This window comes from Blennius ocellaris (assembly GCF_963422515.1).
Source record: "Blennius ocellaris genome assembly, chromosome: 1".
NCBI lineage: Eukaryota > Metazoa > Chordata > Actinopteri > Blenniiformes > Blenniidae > Blennius > Blennius ocellaris.
Window position 1 is genome coordinate 17,238,012 of NC_137650.1, and position 19,067 is coordinate 17,257,078.

The following is a 19,067-nucleotide window of genomic DNA, read 5'->3' on the forward strand; positions in this document are numbered from 1 at the left end:
GGAGTGTTGTAATCTTTTGTACACCGTATGGTATACAAAAAATGAAGTTAACAGAAAATCCTTCCATCTTCTACACTGCTTTACCCTGTTCAGGGTCACTTCAGTCATCCCAACTCCAGTAACTATGGACAAATGCAGGTTGAGCTGGACAGGTGAGGACAGGATAGACCTGGACAGGTATCACAGAACAAACACAAACACACAGACAACCACACACTCACACTTCCGGCCAATTGATTGTCACTAGTCAACCTCACATGCATGTTTCTAGACTGTGGAGGGAAAGCAGAGTACACAGAGGAAACCTACGCACACAGAGAGAACATGCAAACTCCACACAGAAAGGAATTTAACTTTAAATCAAACTATGTAATATACTGTAAATCGATGTAGTAGTAGTAGTATACTTTTTTATCATTGCATGGTTTTGGACTATAGAAGCAAGACAGAAAGCCTATTTTTGCACAGGAAGCACATGCAAATTTCACACCTCCAATCTTCTCGCTGTGAGAGGACAGGGTAAACCACAACACGACCATGCAGCCCTGTACACAGTCTGCAGATCACAACCAGGAACATTTCAGGAGCGGCCAGCAGAGGACAGAATGAGTGACAGGCCTGATGGTCATTAATGAAGCGTCACCAGTTCGCCTCAGTGAGGTTGCATGAGCAGGTACAGCATGCATCAGGATCTACAACTGGTTGAGTAGTACTCCTTCAAAAATAACCTCATACAATGAAGATTGAAAGATTTTATTAACATTTTCACTATTTCAAAAACAAATGTCGCTAAAAAGTCAAACTGAAAATTCTGAAATGTGACATTGGAGGCTTGTTTGTGTGTACGCAGTTTGTTGCACGGCACTGTGGCTTATTTTATTTTTATAATTTGAGGTGATTGCCTTTACATTACATTCCATTCTAATGAAACATTTGCTAATTGTATACATATATCTAAAAACATCAGATATAGAGGATTGATTTCTAATTACTGTATGTTCCAGATTATAAATCAAAATTGAGCATGAGACATAAAGGTAAAGCCCCTAACGATACAGAGCATTTCCAATTACCAATTAGCAATAATGCTAATGTAAAGCAGACCTGTGTAAACTCATGGTCAGTTCTCCATCAACACACCACTTTTCTGAAATACCGTATTTACCAGAATGAAAGTCATTACAAAATGAAACATCTTAAACCTTATCCGTCACTAATTCACATCTATGGCAACAAAAAGTTGCTTTATTGCTCCACAGAACAGATCTCTAAATAATATTTACACTCCAACTGTGAGTGTAAAGTCCCTGTCGGGGAAGTGCTCGGCCATATTTCATACTGAAGAACAACAACAGAGCTTTTGTGATCTTTTACATGTGGTCTGTGTTTATAGAAGACAGCACACACACTCCCACGTCCACCCAAATAAAGTAGTGTCTCATGAGTGTTAGCGTGAGTGCCGGTCGCCCAGAAACACACTTCCATGAACCTGCAGCTGTAAACAGAAGCTATTTAAAGTCAGCGGATCCAGGCGGAAAACAGTGACCCAGGAGTTAAAGTCAGTTTAACTGATTGTAGACAACCTCCAAACAAGGAACTCTAACACACCAAAAAGAGGCGAGGCTGACAGAGAACATAGTAATCACTACCACCATTGAAACGTACACACTGGAAAATTCAGATTAAAGCACAGCCAAATGGGATTTCCTGAAGAGGCCATGTTTATCAGAAGGGCTTACATAGGCTTACCCAGTGACACACAGCAGAGCACAGGGAGGAAGGGCGTCGACATTACAGATCTACAACAAGAACACCTGAGGCCTGGACTATGAACCGTGATCAACATAAACAGGATCTCTCTGTATTTCCTGGGTTAACTGATCCAGACACGATCCTGATAACTGTTACAACGAGGCAGGTTATCAACTTGATATTTCAACCCGGACCTACGTGTGCACCTTCACATGAAAGGGGCGGAGTTTGCAGCATCTGATCAATCACACACATGGAGAATCCCTGCAGTGCAGTTTACAGATGACTTCATATTACAATATGAAGACTTAAAACACATCCACATGGCTAAAAGCAACACTGCTGCCGTGTCCAACGTCAGAACATTCCTGACTTGTTAATGCCTGACATGGTGAGATTATACCATATTAATTCATCAGACTATATAAACGGACAGCACGGATCGATGATCACTGTGTTTCTTTATTACACAGACTCAGCTAAATAGAGGAGCAAGAATTGTGATTTGACAATCACCCACTGAACTTCCTCAGTGCTCTCTGAGTTTAGATTTTCCATCCAGTTGTTTTGAGGCTGAGTTTCTCTTGTGTGTGTGTTTCGTGTTGGAATATGAATTCATCACCCCAATGGACGAGTAGTTCTCTATTGCATAAATTCATGTTTCAGCAGTTGTGTCAGGTGTGATCATTAACCTCATTATTCCATATCAACCCTCGTGGAGCTAAAAAGACTTGGAACAAGTCAAGAACAAAAACATCCTTCAAAGGCTCAGTAACAAGGATTTATTTTATTATGTAAAAAAGAGCGCTGTAAATGAATTTCTCCTCTCAGCTGCAGCTCACCGATGAATCCGCACATCAATCCCAATCATTTGAGAATGGGCGGGTCATTTTCCAAGATATCTGATTGGTCAGGAGGCGGAGCTTTGACTGTTTATCGAGAACACACCCTGCTCTGGAGCAGGTTAGAGATACAGCGTAAGTTGCTGGGGGGATTTATCCCGTGAAGTCAGCGAGTGTCGTAATATGGAAAACCCAGGGTTAATCCTTGAAGTTATCCCGATAAGAGAAAATCCTGTGTCGTAGTACAGGCCTCAGAAGAAACCTTCAGTCACTTCATCAACATTTCATCTCTCGTTTCAGCTTTGAGGGTTGGATTGATCACTATCAGATGATTTGTACAGGGGCAGGGAGAACATTCAGACTCAGACCCCAGAATGTTTCAAGTGAAAAAGTATAGTTTTTGACTTTTTTAATCCTAAACATTTTCGTGTTTATACCGTAACATTTCGAAAACAATGTCTGTTTTCACAGAAGTATCAGGAACACTAAAAACAACAGTTCGTATTCCAGGTTTCAAGAAACCACTGTTCTTGTTGTAATGAAACCACGCACACATGCAGCAGAGAACAATCCGCTCTAAACATTAACAATGGGAGGAGTACACTGACATTCGTATGGACAAGCGAGCAAGCTGGATTGGTCCCAGGAGAATATGGACTGGGAGTCATGACACTCAAGCCACGCCAATCAGATACTAATCAACAAACCTTCAGAAACAACAATTTCGGAATAATATCACTACGGTGTCGGTGTGGTATCTGTTTGGTATCAGCATCAGCAATACCTGCTTTGGCTTTTACTTATTATTAGATCAGAATTGAGATGAACCCAAACCAAAGATTTTATTAAACTTGTTCATGTATCTTCTTTTAAATATTTGCAGCTACCATGACCCTGTATGGTTTCTTGAAATCTGGATCCATAAGAAAAAGCCCAGTATCTGTAGGTATGATTATCATCATAATCATCATCATCTTCATCATCATTATTATTCTGCAGTCAAAAATGTTTATCTGAACTGTCTTGCTCATGGGAATCTTATCATTATTTCAAATCACTGAGCCGACAATTAAACACACCTAAATGTTGAACCACACACAGACAGACAGACAGACAGACAGACAGACAGACAGACAGACAGACAGACAGACAGACAGACAGACAGACACTGATACACACAAACTTACACTGTGTGTTGTTCACGTCTGGAGAGAGTCGTCCATTCATAATTAACAAATTCCTACATCCCGCCTCCTGTTCTACCCGGCAACCATTCATTAAAGCAAAGCTCCCCTCCCCCAAACACGCACGCACGCACACACACACACACACGCAGTGCATGCTGATCAGCTGTGGCATCAAGAATTTATTCTGAAGCAAGCGCGTGGTGAAAGTGGTCTAAAAACTAATCAAAGACAGTGATCTGAAGGATGACACTAAGAGAAGACGAGGCGCACAGTGATGGACAGAGGGAGTGTGTGAGGAGATGTGTTGAAGAGAAAAGCAAAAGATTTGGGAAGAAATGAGAGAGGAAGAGATGGAGTGGAGAGGTTGCCTCGCACATTTTAATGAGCTCTGCAGGAGCGAGAACCATGGGACCAGAGTTACAGCCAAATGTGTGTGTGTGTGTGTGTGTGTGTGTGTGTGTGTGTGTGTGTGTGTGTGTGTGTGTGTGTGTGTGTGTGTGTGTGTGTGTGTGTGTGTGTGTGTGTGTGTGTGTGTTCTCTTTCTGTTTGTTGGTTACTACCAGACATCTAAGACTCCACAAGAAATCAACAACACACTGCAAACATCTGGAATACCACTACTGTCTGCATGCGTGCGTGCGTGCGTGCGTGCGTGCGTGTGCATACAGTAGTATTTAAGGTCGAGGGATTAGCAAGAATTAAATTCAAAGAGATGCAGTGACACCAGAAAGCTTGAGATCACACGTACTAAGCTACATTATCTGCATATTAAAGAGTAAACATGTGACTTAACAGGTGATCTACCAACACACTTGCAAAGAGACGTATTCAGAAGAGGATTTCATTTTTTCAAAATATTCAAAATGACCAGGGGGGTCACCAAAAGCAGAAGAAACTTCGAAGATATTTGAAGACTGAAGAAGGGTTACAACACAGAAAATATCTGATAATAAAAAAATAAAACTCGTGAGGAGCCACATGTCTGAGCCAGGAGATGTCTCTCATCTCAATGATATGCTGAAGCTGATTTGCACCTGCTTTTCAAACATGTTAAAAATTGACATTCAACGAAAACACAAACACTTTCAGACACGTTGCACATTGTAAATGAATCTATTGAGACAGACCTTGTTAGAGCCCGATATGCAACGATGACCCAAAATGTAACAACGACCCAGATGTTTGATAAAATATAATGCAATAAAACCTAAAATGTAATAAGTGGCCAATAATTAAAAAAAGATTCAACAAGAATGTAAGTGTCATCTTAATATGTTAAGTGTTATACAATATTTTGTACTGATTATGAGAGGAATAGATTACAGATTATAGAGAATAATAACAGAACACTATAAATGACAAACATGTTAAAAAACTGACATGAATACCATAAACTGTATATAGATATACATATAAACAATAGTCCAAACCTTTAGAACTTACTCAAGTTCAAGTCCAAACCATAAATCATCGACTTACTTCATAATGTATTAAAATTATTACAATATTAGGGGAAAAATATTTTGCCTGCTCCATAATGTTATATTCAAATTTTTGGGCTCAATGTTTGTATTGACATTATTGACCACTTGTTACATTCCAGGTTTTATTACCTTATATTTGATCACAATTCGGGTTGTTGTTACATTTTGGGTGGTTGTTACATATCAAGCTCCACCAGGCTTTGACAACATTTCAAGTGAAAATGCATCATTTTTGTGTTTTTGCATCATTTTTGCATTTATACAATATTTGGAAAGTCATGTTTGTTTACAAAGAAATGACAGAAACATTGAAAATGATGTAGATTTTAGAATGGGCCACTATTTGGTGCAGTTGGCTGTAATGAAACCACACACACATGCAGCAGAAAACAATCTGCTATAAACATACAGGGACATTTGTATGGACACAGACGACCGTTCAAATTGGATGGATGTCTTGAGTGGACTAGACCCGAAAAATAGTGCCATAATAACCTTTAAATTGGAACTTTAAAGTTTTTCTTTGTTAAATCGCAGCGTATATGTGATGGAAACTTCAATATTTTCACAAAGACCAAACAATTACCACTGAAAATGACTCCAATCTCAACATAAAGCCAATTTTAATGAAACCTTCTGGGGCAAAAGACAGTGAAACCTCCAGAAAACTTCTGCAGTTGTTGCATTCTGGATGTTTTTACAAACTCTCCTGACAGCACAGCTTTGAGACAAGTTTGATAGCAACCAGATAGCTGTCATGGCAGCGTCACAATATCTCAGCTCAGGTCTGTGTTGTGTTGTGCTGCTACTCAGAAGAAATTAAAAAAAAAAAATCTTTGAGTTCTTTGAAACTTTTACCATTTGCTTTGTGGTTTAGCAGTCGGATTGAAGCCTCTTGACACTGTTGACCGTCGGGTCTGATGTTTGACATGGCTTCTCTCGAAAAAAACTTCTCAGATCTCCTCTCTGAGATCCGAAATAGCAAATCTTCCAATGAAGTCAAACACTGACACTCTCACCAACATACAGTAGCAGGAGCTTTTAAAATCAAAGTTTGCAGTTCTATAGTTCTGCTCTACATTTCAGAAACTACCTTATACTTAGAGCCCTGAGGTACTGAGATACCAAGGTCCAAACCAAAGCTCAGATGGAATAGGGCCTTTTCTGTTGTAGCTGCTCTGTTGTGGAATGAGCTGCCACTGCCCATCAGACAATCCCTTCACTGTCCACTTTTAACAGTAATCTTAACACCCATTTTTGTTCCTTGGCTTTTAACCATGTTTGACACTCTGTGACTGCTTTTACTGTTGTCAATTTTAATGTTTGTTGTACTGGATTTTACCATTTTTACTCTTCTATAGTCATTTTTATTTTGTCTATTATGTGAAGCACTTGGGCTTCAGCCACAGCTATCTTAAAGTGTTCTATAAATAAAGGTGACTTGACTTGACTTTACAAATCTGATTTTAAAACATCAGAAAAGGTGAAGCCTCTGTGACCTGCAGTGTCAAACTCTATCTGGAGAAGCTGTGCTTTAAAGGCTCCCAGTGAGAAAATGTGAATAACAGCTACATTAGGTTGTAGGGAAATGGCTTGAGCCAACATGAATGTGTTATTTCTTCATTGCAAAATTGCTTCTCAGAAAGACTGTGTACCTGCCCCTGCACATCCTGCAGAGAGACCCAGGGACTGCCACCTGGGAATCATGACTTGGCTCTTTTACCTCCTCTGTCTTTACTTTCCTGCTTCTGATCTGTGTCCTGCTGCGAAGCATCCGGGCAAACAATAAAAATGCACGTGTGTGCTTGTGAGAGACAGGAAGAAGAACACCAAGCAGGCAGTTTCACACTAAAAAATGTAACATGAGATTTTTGCTTGATGTCCAAGACTTCTTTATCCAAATCGAACATTTTTGCGACATATTCACTGAGGTCATAGACACTTGTGGGATTACACGGTTCTTGTAATCCAAAGCTAAAAACATAAAGAAATCACATGATCTCAGACAAAGTGAGTCTGCCCGGTGACTGGCAAAAACCCCAACTCCTCCTCGTCGCCTAGCAACGGCCTGAATTGACAGCTCCGCTGCCGTTCCCATGACAGCGCACAGCTCGGCCAGTTGCCACGGTGAGCATCAGAATGTCTGTTGCTACGGTGAAATAGTTGGCTGCCACTGAAACGAAGGACTCGACCACACACACACACACACACACACACACACACACACACACACACACACACACACACACACACACACACACACACACACACACACACACACACACACACACACACACACACACGCACACACACACACAGAGTAAGTTCACTGTGAGGACCGGAAGAGCTTGGAGCAGGAAATCCTGCCTAAACACTGTAATTACATCTCTCTGTGTGCAACATCATATATGTCATCTGCAAGCTGCTTTATGTCCTTGATTCAGTCACACACACACACACACACACACACACACACACACACACACACACACACACACACACACACACACACACACACACACACACACACACACACACACACACACACACACACACACACACACACAATGCTACATCCATGTGATTGCAGTGATTTAAGCTTCACTGTCACTTTCTCGTCCAACTGTAACCTTAGTTTAGTCCACAAAGTATTTGTCTGAAATATTATCATTTATTTTGTTATTCATTATAAAGAACATGAAAAACTTAGAGGCTTCAAAACAGTGAAAGGTACATGTTCACAAATACATCTTCTTTTCATGCAGAGTTACTCTAACCATGAACTTCACCTGACCCTGGCCATAAAAACCCTCTTCACCTCCATATGTATTGATTTGTCTAATGGGGACGACCATTTTTATCCACACAGTCACATAAATTCCCCCGTGTGTGGGGGGGGGGGGGGGGGGGGGTGCAGTCAGGTTCAGGTCGCTAGCAGTATAGAAGGAGAAGGAGATGCACACAGAAACGGCTTTTGTTGGTATATTGCATAACCTGAATCATCATAGCGACTGTAATAGCAGCTAGAACCTCCGTGTGACCTCAGCTCTAAAAACACATATTTAGACTTAAATGGATGTAAAGTGCTTGTGTGCTTGTTTGTCAGCTATAGAAAGAGAATAATACTCAAACACAGACATAAAAACATTCTGGTTGATACAAGACGACAGGAGAACATGAAGAACGATGACTGTGCTTCTGTGTCTGTGGTTTAGAGAGCAGGGAGGTGTTAATGACAAATCAGGTGAGGCTGCGGTTACCAAGGTTACAGACGTCTGCAGCATCCCGCCATCCTTACCCCCACGACTCGAGTTTCTCAACGGTGACACGGCAACAGCGAGAGCCCAGCAGAGAATGACGGAATGAAAGAGAGACAGAATGACAAGACAGAGGAGACAAAGAGGCTTGGAGAGAGAGGTGATGGAGAGACGGATTAAACAACGGGAGGATGGGCTGCGGTGTTCGCCGCTCCACATGAAGCAGAATTATTCATGAGGCCGAGATGCTCCTCTCACCACCAAGCCAAGTCAGGATCTGCACATTCCAGACAAGCTAGCAGCCAGGCTAAAACAAGCCATCAGTCTGTAATACACACACACACACACACACACACACACACACACACACACACACACACACACACACACACACACACACACACACACACACACACACACACACACACACACACACACACACACACACACAGTGTTCCCGTGTCAGTCCTGTGCAGCAAACCTCCAATACCACATGTTGAAGGAATGCATTACAGGATGAAACATTAGACGTAAGCATCAAGCCACAAGAGGCTGCGGTTTGGACAGACTTTGATTGGTGGCAGTGTAAGGGCTCATTAGCTTTGCTAATCGATAATGGAGCTACTGATGTGGTTGGCTGGTAATATGCGTGAATTGGAGTTAACAAAGTGAATTAACCTAGATTGCAAAAAAAATAAAAAATAAAAAATCATGTATTGAAAGACAGCTCATAGTAAAAAGACTCCTGTTGCAACATATCGCAATTTTTTTTTTCATTGTGACTGTGGAGTGTTTTTACAGCCACTCCATCAATTTTAAATGAACTCATGGTGAGTGTGTTTACCCGCCAGCCTTCTGTTGGGATCACAGGCTGGAGGAAGAAAGGTTTCATGTGTCAAGGCCAGATAACAGCAAATAAATCCAAAACATAAAGGTTAACTAGTCCAAACAGCCACTTATTTCTAAATATAGCAAATAAAAGTTTTGGGTTTCTTCTTACTTAGAAACTCACAGGGACAAGTCAACAAACCAATGCTGCTGGATAAAGGAACAAGGTCTCATCTTTCCTCAATCCGGTATTCTATAGTGTATTCTGACTTTTTATATAGAAATCTTCAAGATATATTTCATCATTATCTGAAATTCCTAAAAATATTCAATAAAAGTAATAAGTGGCAGCATAGTACTAAAGCTCTACGATAAGGTATATGTCATTCTGAGAAATTACTCATTCACCATCAAGTGGCCAGAACTGGTAATACAATGCAAAATCGGGAGATTTATCTTTCCCTGTCTCTGCAATACTAAACACAATCAACAACAATATCGACACTGATCATGCTCCTAACCTTTCAAGCCAAACCATTGCAAACGCCAGCTCCATCTTTACGACAGCCATCCCTGAAAATCTGAAAATGTGTGTTCTGTGGCTTTTCCAGTTACAAGTTGTCACGTCAGACGTTCTCCCAGTGGACAGAAACTGTCACTCTCACACAGGCGCAGACACACGCACACTGTTACATACCATCTCTGACCTCCGACCCCTGCACAGGACCTCTGACATCAGAGCGAAGGCCAAGGGGAGGTCACTTCCTGTCAAAATGCGTCTCTTCAGCAGGCCTGAACACTGACAGCTGCGCTGACACACCATCCCCAGGCCAAAAAAAGTTGTAAGGTATGACTGTGAAACTTGAAACTGATCTTTATATACTTGGAAATGAGTGAATGGCAATTGTCTTTGTCAAGTTAGCCTAGAAGTTAGTGGATCTTTTTCAAGGAGAATAGTGTAAATATGCCTGTGAGTATGTCCTATTCCTGCAGTGAACCATGCTGCGGTCTAATGCTGCTGCTATCTGTCCTCAAAGGCCCGTCACGCCGCACAGGCTGACCCACATGAGGGTGTGAGATGAACCTGAACAATTGATGTTCTGGTCCAGTACGGCTGATTTCCACGGCCAGTCACTTCTCTCCCTGCTCTCACGGCAGTTGGAAACCTTCATAAAGTGGTGCAAATACAACAGAAACAGCATTCAGAGTGTACTGCCACTTTACATGGACAGTAAACAGAAATGTCTAAATTATGATGATAGACAATTACGCAGCACATTTGTCCACTTCACCCTTGTCACTGTGCTTTTGCATGATTTCACATATTGTCATATTGGCTGCCATGCAAGGTCCATTGGGTCAGAGTATCCTTCAGAAACAGATCCTAATCCAGATCTTTCCAACTGCTCACTTGGGAACTGTTGGGTTACAATCGCTTCCTGAATGACTCTCAAACACATGGACAGATCTTGAAGTGGGTCATCAAACCGTCAACCTTTGGATTTGACCGGCTCTGAAAACTGAGACACAGCTGCCCCATGTCTGATATGAATACATACCTTTTTTTCATGAACAGTGGCGTGAAGAAGATCTGGCTCCTGACCTGCTGATCAGGCCAGAACTAATGTGCACCCAGGGGAAAGGTTCAGCAGCTCTTTCTCTGTTAAATCAGCCCATTCCTCTTTGTTTTGTTAGAAATTGCAACTTTTCTTGAATGTTTGGAGCAGAATTAAGCAGGATACTCTCTGAAACATAGAGTCACTGCTATTTGAAGGAACAAAGGAGGAAATTGAAAGCTATAACATTCTTCATAAGCCACATTTTCAAAGTTCTGTGCAGTGTTTGTACCCAGTCCACTTGGCTCGAGGGATTAATTTTTGTCATGAACCCAGGTCTGTCATACCATCACCTTCCTCTGCACTCCAACGTGTCAGATATCAATGTCACCAACCAGAAGCTCTGCTTTACCTCCGGGTTATAATGAGTGACATTTACAGCTCTGCAGCATTCCCTAAGGTACACTTAAATTGTTAATCACATTCATTAATGGCATGCACGGCTGTTTGTAGTTCAATGTGGGGATAAGTTTCTTGCTCAAGGACACTTAATGTATACAAATGGACATGGAGAGACGCAGGATCAGACCTGTAACCTTGCAAATGAAAGGCCAACAGCTCCAGCAGCTCTCATTGGTTCTGCATTGGGCAGTGGTAGCTTGGAGGTTAGAGGGCTCGACTTGGAATCGTATGTTCTCGGGTTTGATCACCACTGATGACAGGTCACCACTGTGGGTCCTAAAGCATGACCTTTGTCCCCCCCCCCCCCCATTAGCACTGTAATGTGGCCTCACTCTGGAAAGAGTTTGGTAAATGTGGAAAATCAATTTTCTCCAAGAGGATGAATAAAATATGATTAGTTTAATGTATTTGTTGGATCATGATGGAAACACAACAGGAAACCTACAACTCTGGTGATCTTGCCTGCAGTTCCACCAGAAGCATCTGATTATCCCCATACTTTGCAATATTTCAATGGCATTTCAACTTTATCTGCACAAATACGAGATTCTAAATTGAAGAGCAGATCTTAAAGGTGAGTCAACTGTAAGAACCAACATGAGAGCTTAATATTAGCAAGAATCAACTGAAGCATTACTCATCACAGTGAGAGAGAACGTTTCGCTTGATCTGTTTCAGGGTTTACATAACAGGCAATGTGATGTTTGATTGGCGAGAGTTAATAAGTACAAGATTAAGTAAAAATGTCCCTCTTGATGCAACCTGAACAGTTTGAGTTTCAGTGCCTTGCTCATTGAACGACCCATATGACCCGTCAGCAGTGGGATTCAAACTCCTCTTTACTGTTTTTTTACTTTAAAAAGGATATCTGACCCTACTATCTGCAGACTTTACATGATCTGTCATATGAATCTATTCATATATATTACATAAACATTGCACCCACTTGCAGCCGACAGGCAATTACAACTACATCAGTTTGATTGTCATCAAAATTTAAAACCTTTCTGAAACAAAAACGCATTTTCAGTGGATGGTTGGGGAGCATCAGGTAGTTTTGACGCATGAGCCTTATGTTTGGCACCCCTGTTTTAGAAGAACAACGTACTTTTATACAAGTAATCCATGAGTTATGTTCTAGCTTTGTGATGGTGGCATCAAAATGGTCTCGTATCAAATTCTCTAAATCAAGGATTGATTTCTAAAAACAGTTTGAACAACATGGATGGAGTGGTGATAGGAGACAGAGCTTACTTTACGAGTATATCTGCATTATCATTCTGTTCTGTCCACTAAATCTTCAATCTTATAAAAACAGACAGATCTCTGTCTCTGTCTGAGAGGAGCTGCTTTTACTGCCATTTGGAAGTAATAATCCAGACAACTTGACAGGTTGAAGCATGAACGTGAAAGGTGAGATGCGATAAAGCAGGAAAATAAGAGTTTACGATGTTTCCTGGCACTGCAGTAACACATATCATCCAACACTATGCTGCACTGCACTATGCAATTTAACAGTACAGTGGTCTCAGACTCAGGCCTCGTTTAAAAGAAAAAGAACTCATTTATTTATCCACTTGGGGATTAAAAAATCCCCAAGGTCAATCCAATGATGGGTCAATCCAAATTGACCCATCGTTAGGCAGCCACACAGAGCAGTGCTCAGGTGGATCTGGTGGGGGCCGAAGATTGTGGGGGAAACCATAGGAAATCCATGCACACACGGGACATGCAAAATCTAAATAGATAGGGCCTGGGGTTGTATTTGAACCCGCAACCTTCTTGCTGTGAAGCAAGAGTACTAACCACACTTTCTGAAAACAATGTCTGTTTATATGGCAACAGCAGAAATCCTGAACACAACCCAGTGTAGCACTAGTTGGTGCTGTTGTTTGTTTTTGTAATGAAACCACACACTCATGCAGCAGAGAACAATCTGCCGTAAATATTAACAATGAGAGCACACAACACTCTCGTGGACAGATGACCAAGTTGGATTGTTATTACAGTGACCGTCAACTATAAAACTACCAAGTCGCAGGAGAATATGCACTGGGAGTCATGATACTCTGGAGGAAGCATTGTTCTTATTGTTCAGCAACTGAACATGTGCACACCTACAAGTTACCAAGGCCATGGTGCTCATACGCAGTAGCAGCACTTCCGCAGTTTTGTTGCGATGGAGCCCAAGCTTTTTTGAAAAGTTCCACCTTGGGAGCGGTTTTCAAAACTCGCATTTTCAGTGGTTTTGCACACTGTGGTCATGTAAACAGACACACAAAATGCAGGGAAAGTTTTGTGTTTTCACTTTAATTGTCATGCCCTAAAATATAATATCCACAGCAGCTGTTTCCTGCACACAGTACAAGCAGAGATTGTCGATCTCCTCTCCAATCAGATTGAGCTCAGTGCCAGTGGAGCCAACCACTGGTGGACACGCCCACTCTCACCAGCAGTCGGAAAAGCCTTCCAATGAAGTAATGGAGACGTCTCCCAGGTTTCATTAAGCTTCTAAAAAGTGCCTCCAATGGGTTTTTTTGGTTAAACATTTTTTGATCTTTGATGCTTCTCAAGGCAAACCCAGACCTCAAGTTGCAAACCTCTGCTCCTTGCAGGTGAAATGCATCACTGAACGACATCCTCAACCAGGTGAACAGCGTGACAGTAATCAAGTGTAGATACTTTAGTTTTTGAAGATCCACTTAAGTCAGCAGTGCTGAACAATCGACTCTCATGATAGATCAACATGTGACCTGAGTTCAGCCAAAGCTGCTTGAAAACCTCAGTTTCAGGAATAAAAAGATCAGTTCGCAGTTCGTCTCCACATCAAACAGTTTGCTCCAACATCACAGAGGAAACCGCTTTGGAACAACTTCCTTCCCCACCCGACAGACAGGCACAGATGTGCACTCTGTGCCCAGCAGCCCCAAGCAGCCCTCAGCACCCCCCACAGACCCCAGCAGCCTCCAGTACCCCCACAGGCCCCAGCACCCCTCAGCACCCCCCCACAGACCCCAGCAGCCTCCAGCACCCTTCAGCAGCCATCAAGACAGGACACAGAAGACTGTGTAGTGTTCGAGAGGAGATCAGCAGTAGAGTGTTTGCTGGTTGAGAGTGGATCAGCTGGGCATGGGAAAGCATGCACACCCTCTCGCTTTGATTACAGAAGCTTTAAATCTCAGTTACACAGAAGATGCACTCATAAATATACACAAATGAAGTGCAGATACACACTGACTCCCAAGAGACAGAACTTAGCCCTCCAGACGGGACATATTTACTCAAAAAAGAGAGACCGGGGGGTCGTTGCCAAAGCTTCTAAAAATACCAGCAGGGAAAGTGAAACCAGTTGGGGCTGTGCTGACCAGAAGCAGAGGAAACATGGGAGGAGAGGAGGGGGCTACAGCACAGGAATTTAGTTTGAATTATTTCAGCCCACTTGTTTCTGTTAGTGTGAGACGAGTTGAACGATACAGGAGCTCAATAAAGACCTGATATGACCTGAGTGGCGCTTGAGGCCCTGTTTACACCACAACGTTTTCAAGTGAAAACGGCTATTTTCTATTGTCCTGCTACTGCTCTTGGCCCTTGTCCTGGTCACCTTGTGCATATGCTCATTGGACGGACAATAAGAACAATGTCATGACTCCCAGTCCATATTCTCCTCGAACTTGTTAGTTTTATATTTGACAGTCACTGTAATAACAATCCAACTTGGTTGCCTGTTAATATAAATATTTGTGAAATCACTGCATTTTCACTTGAAACATCTAAATGTGTAGTGATGTAATCTACAGATTTGCCTGAAAACCTGTAATTCACAACCTGGATGTAATTCACCATGCTGCTTCAGTTTCATGACCTCCATTCAGGACTCATCACTGGATTCCCCGATAAACTGGACAGACAGACAAACTCAATGCTTTCATTTCATTTACAAATCTCCTCTAAATCTACAGTCGCTCCTCAATATTCACAACACAAAATTTCAGTTGGGTCACATCTAAAGCCTGTACCTCCTTTGGTTGCTCCTCATTTCAGTTTTCTGCTGCAAAAAACCTGCAATCATCTGCAATAGACCTTCAAACTTTCTACATTTGTTCCACAAATACCATAAATCCAATATTAAGTGATCACTGCACCTGCTGTTAGATTCAGCAATTTGTTTCTTGATATAGACTAGACTGACGAATGGATGGATTGACAGATGGATTGCGGGACGGTTTGTCTGACGGACCGACCAACGGATTGACTGGAGACAGACTCCTGTTTTGAATACAGTACAGGAACCCAACACTGCACTCAAATCAATTCAAACTACATTTGTGCACCTTCACAAGCTGATATCGATCTGACATCTCTTCCTGTCGTCAATACAGAGTCTACGTTTCACCTTGAGGTACAGTCGCAGTGTTTGTGCATGAAATCACTGCACCCTCATTAGTGAAACATGGTCCTCTCATCGTCCACAGGCAATGTGACACCTGAGCTTTAAAGAGGCTTCAGGTTCAAGTCAAAGCATCTTCCTGTCACCTGATTGGTGAAAGCACTGCTTTTTGGTGTCAAGTGTTGACATGATAACATGTACACGATGGCAACGTTTAATTAAGGAGCATCCTTGTAAACACGGACCAGGAAGACGCTATTATATAAGACAAGTGTTGGAAAGGTGAGCCACTGGTGCACTGGAGGAGTTTTGTAGATTTCTGACAGAAAGTAGCTATTTAGCAAGTTTACAATAGCTTATGCCTTTGTTGTGCGTCATTGTCAGGACCCGCTTCTTCTTCTCTTGTGGGACTCACAGTGGCACATTTAGGTGATTCACTTTGCCATTATCTAGAATAAAGTTGTTTGTTAAATTCAACAGATACTTCCAGCCCACTAGTTGGTGGGCTGGCAGTAGTTTTTTTTTTGTAATGAAACCACACACATGCAGCAGAGAACAATCTGCTCTAAACATAATCAATGTGCGTACATGGACATTCGTATGGACAGACAATCCAGTTGGATTGTTATTACAGTGACTGTCAACTACAAAACTACCAAGTCCCAGTAGAATATGGACTGAGAGTCATGACACTCTGGAGGACACATTGTTCTTATTGTCCATCAACTGCGCATGTGCACAACTACTAGTTACTACAGTCAACGTGACCAGGAGCAGGAGCAGCATTTTTTTAAAAAGTCCAGTTTTCCCCATTTCCACGGAGACGGAGTTGAAGCATTATATAAAAGTTGCATTTTCAGAGGCTCTCACCATCGATGCGTAAACCAACCCCCAAAATGCAATGAAAGAACAATGTCTTGTAAACAGGGCTTGCATGTCTTCTTTTAGGAAGTACAAGTAACAACATGTGTGTTTGAGTAAAGTCAAATCAACTGGTATTTCTAAACGAGCTCAACCAGAAGAGAAGTTCTCACACACGATGCACAGAAGCCCTCCGGGCGATGGCTCGTCGAGGGTTACTCACACGCTGATTTGCATGTGGAGCACAAAGGCTACAAAACATGACTAACATTCATGATTGCACCGGGAGAGGGAAGCTGTTTGCAATTCAGTGCCCATCCACGCTTAACTCGGCCTATTGCACACACACTGCTGCATGCAGATCCCTCTGCAAACATTTCTAACCTTTAATGACATTCACATGTTAACGTGCAAAACATGGAGGACGTGCAGCATTAACTAACAACTATCATAAAGAATAAATCTTTAATTTATTGATTTTATGTTCTGGAAGTCAAGTTAACATGAATGTCTGCTTGTCTGAGCCACAAATCTCAATGTGTACATCATGGTTGCAGATCAGTTTGCTCTTTGTGCTACTTTTGTAAATTGGGTCAAAATACTGACTCATGTCGTTGTGTTTGTATAAAATATGCATGCGACAGAACATTTAGTGTAGCGGATGCTTGATCCTGAGCAGATTCAGGCCAATCTGACGGTCTGTGCTGAGTCACACACTGCAGTAGTCTAAATATAGCATTGTGGGTAATGTAGTCTGGGCATTATGCATGCTCATCTGCTGCTTGGCTCCCTCCTGACCTGCAGAAACATCACAAAGAACCAGATCTGAGGAGGAACGAGCATTGGGTCGTGACTGCAGCAGCATGTCAGGCTTTAGAGGAACATCCAAATGTTAATCATGACTTTTTTTTGGACACAATATGAATATAAAGGTGGACAGGAGATGGTTTGTTTGGGGGAAAAAAAAGACATATCACAGGGACGATCAGTGTATGCAGCTGTTGCCATAGAAACACACTTCATTGGGAAAGGCACACACACACACACAAGCATGAAGGTTAAAGAAAAAAGTAATGGAATCGCATCCACCAGCTAGAATGTGAAGGACAATGTCGATAAAGACAGAAAACCAAAACGTGTTTTATTTTTTCAATATTTCAAATACCACATCTGATCATGTGAAAACAGACCCTAATAAAGCCTTCTAAATGTAATCTGAGAATAAACTTTGTCACTGTGTATACAGAACAGTGCGATCAGCCTTTCAAGTCAATAATCTACCTCAAACCAAACGTATGAAAAACATGCAGCCAGGTTTGTGTGTGTGTGTGTGTGTGTGTGTGTGTGTGTGTGTGTGTGTGTGTGTGTGTGTGTGTGTGTGTGCTGAGCCAGCAGCAGCTACACCAGTCATTACGTCTGGCTGATTGCTGGTAATGGTGTGTATTAACACCACATACACACACACAGCCTATTAATCATTAAAAGTCATTAATAATAAAGAATCTCCAAACAGCCGACGCTTGTCCTCTCTCGTTTACCTGCTGCTGAAGTTGATGTCATGAGTACCCCTTGCGGTATCGGGCCCAATACCAGACACTAAAAAAAACCAGTAGTGTTTCCAACAGATTGTTCTCGTATCAAAGGAAAATCCTTCATGTGACACTCCTGTTGGTGCCTGATATCACTCATCGTGTTGTGATCAAATGCAAATGTGGAACAATTGTTAACTAAAATCACAAACTACTTTATACAGGATCTTAATGAATCAGGCCATAAGGTTGATCCGATCTGCATTCAAGTCAAAAAAAACAAACAACAATGGCAATGTGTTCAATCCAATACCACTCAAACTATTCACAAAATCCATTATTTTGTCTGACCAAAGCCATCAAACATTCAAAGTGCTGCTGAAGAAACTAAACATACCTTGGATTGTTTTATTTAGGACCTGATCCAACTTCATTTGGCAGCCTAAGCTCAAATACACTTCTCTCCCCTTGTATGAGTGTGTCGCACATTTCCCTTTAATGGAGATGGTGAGAGTAATTCTTCAGGGCTACAGATGTTTTACTGTCATTAAACATGACGGCAACCAACTGGACTTTTAGACTGAAGCCATTTAAAGGAACAAATGTCCCATTTCACAGTATCAAAGAGGAAGGGTTGCACTCTCCCACAAACAATCATGAGAATGTTAGCCCTGGTTTGGAAAGCAAGATATGACTGCTTAAACCCCAAACACACACACACACACACACACACACACACACACACACACACACACACACACACACACACACACACACACACACACACACACACACACACACACACACACACACACACACACACACACACACACACACACACACACCTCAACCCAGGCCTCTTGTCTGATTTAACAGGATTGGCCTTGAAGCAGCAAGACACACTCAGCCCAGCTTCCCATGA

The 19,067-nt window shown here is 41.9% G+C and overlaps 1 protein-coding gene across 1 annotated transcript in view; it reads right to left on the reverse strand.

Moving 5' to 3' along the window:
• The window catches only part of mtss1lb (MTSS I-BAR domain containing 2b), a 73,443-nt gene that overhangs the window by 22,531 nt on the left and 31,845 nt on the right, over nucleotides 1–19,067 (reverse strand). The window lies entirely within an intron of this gene.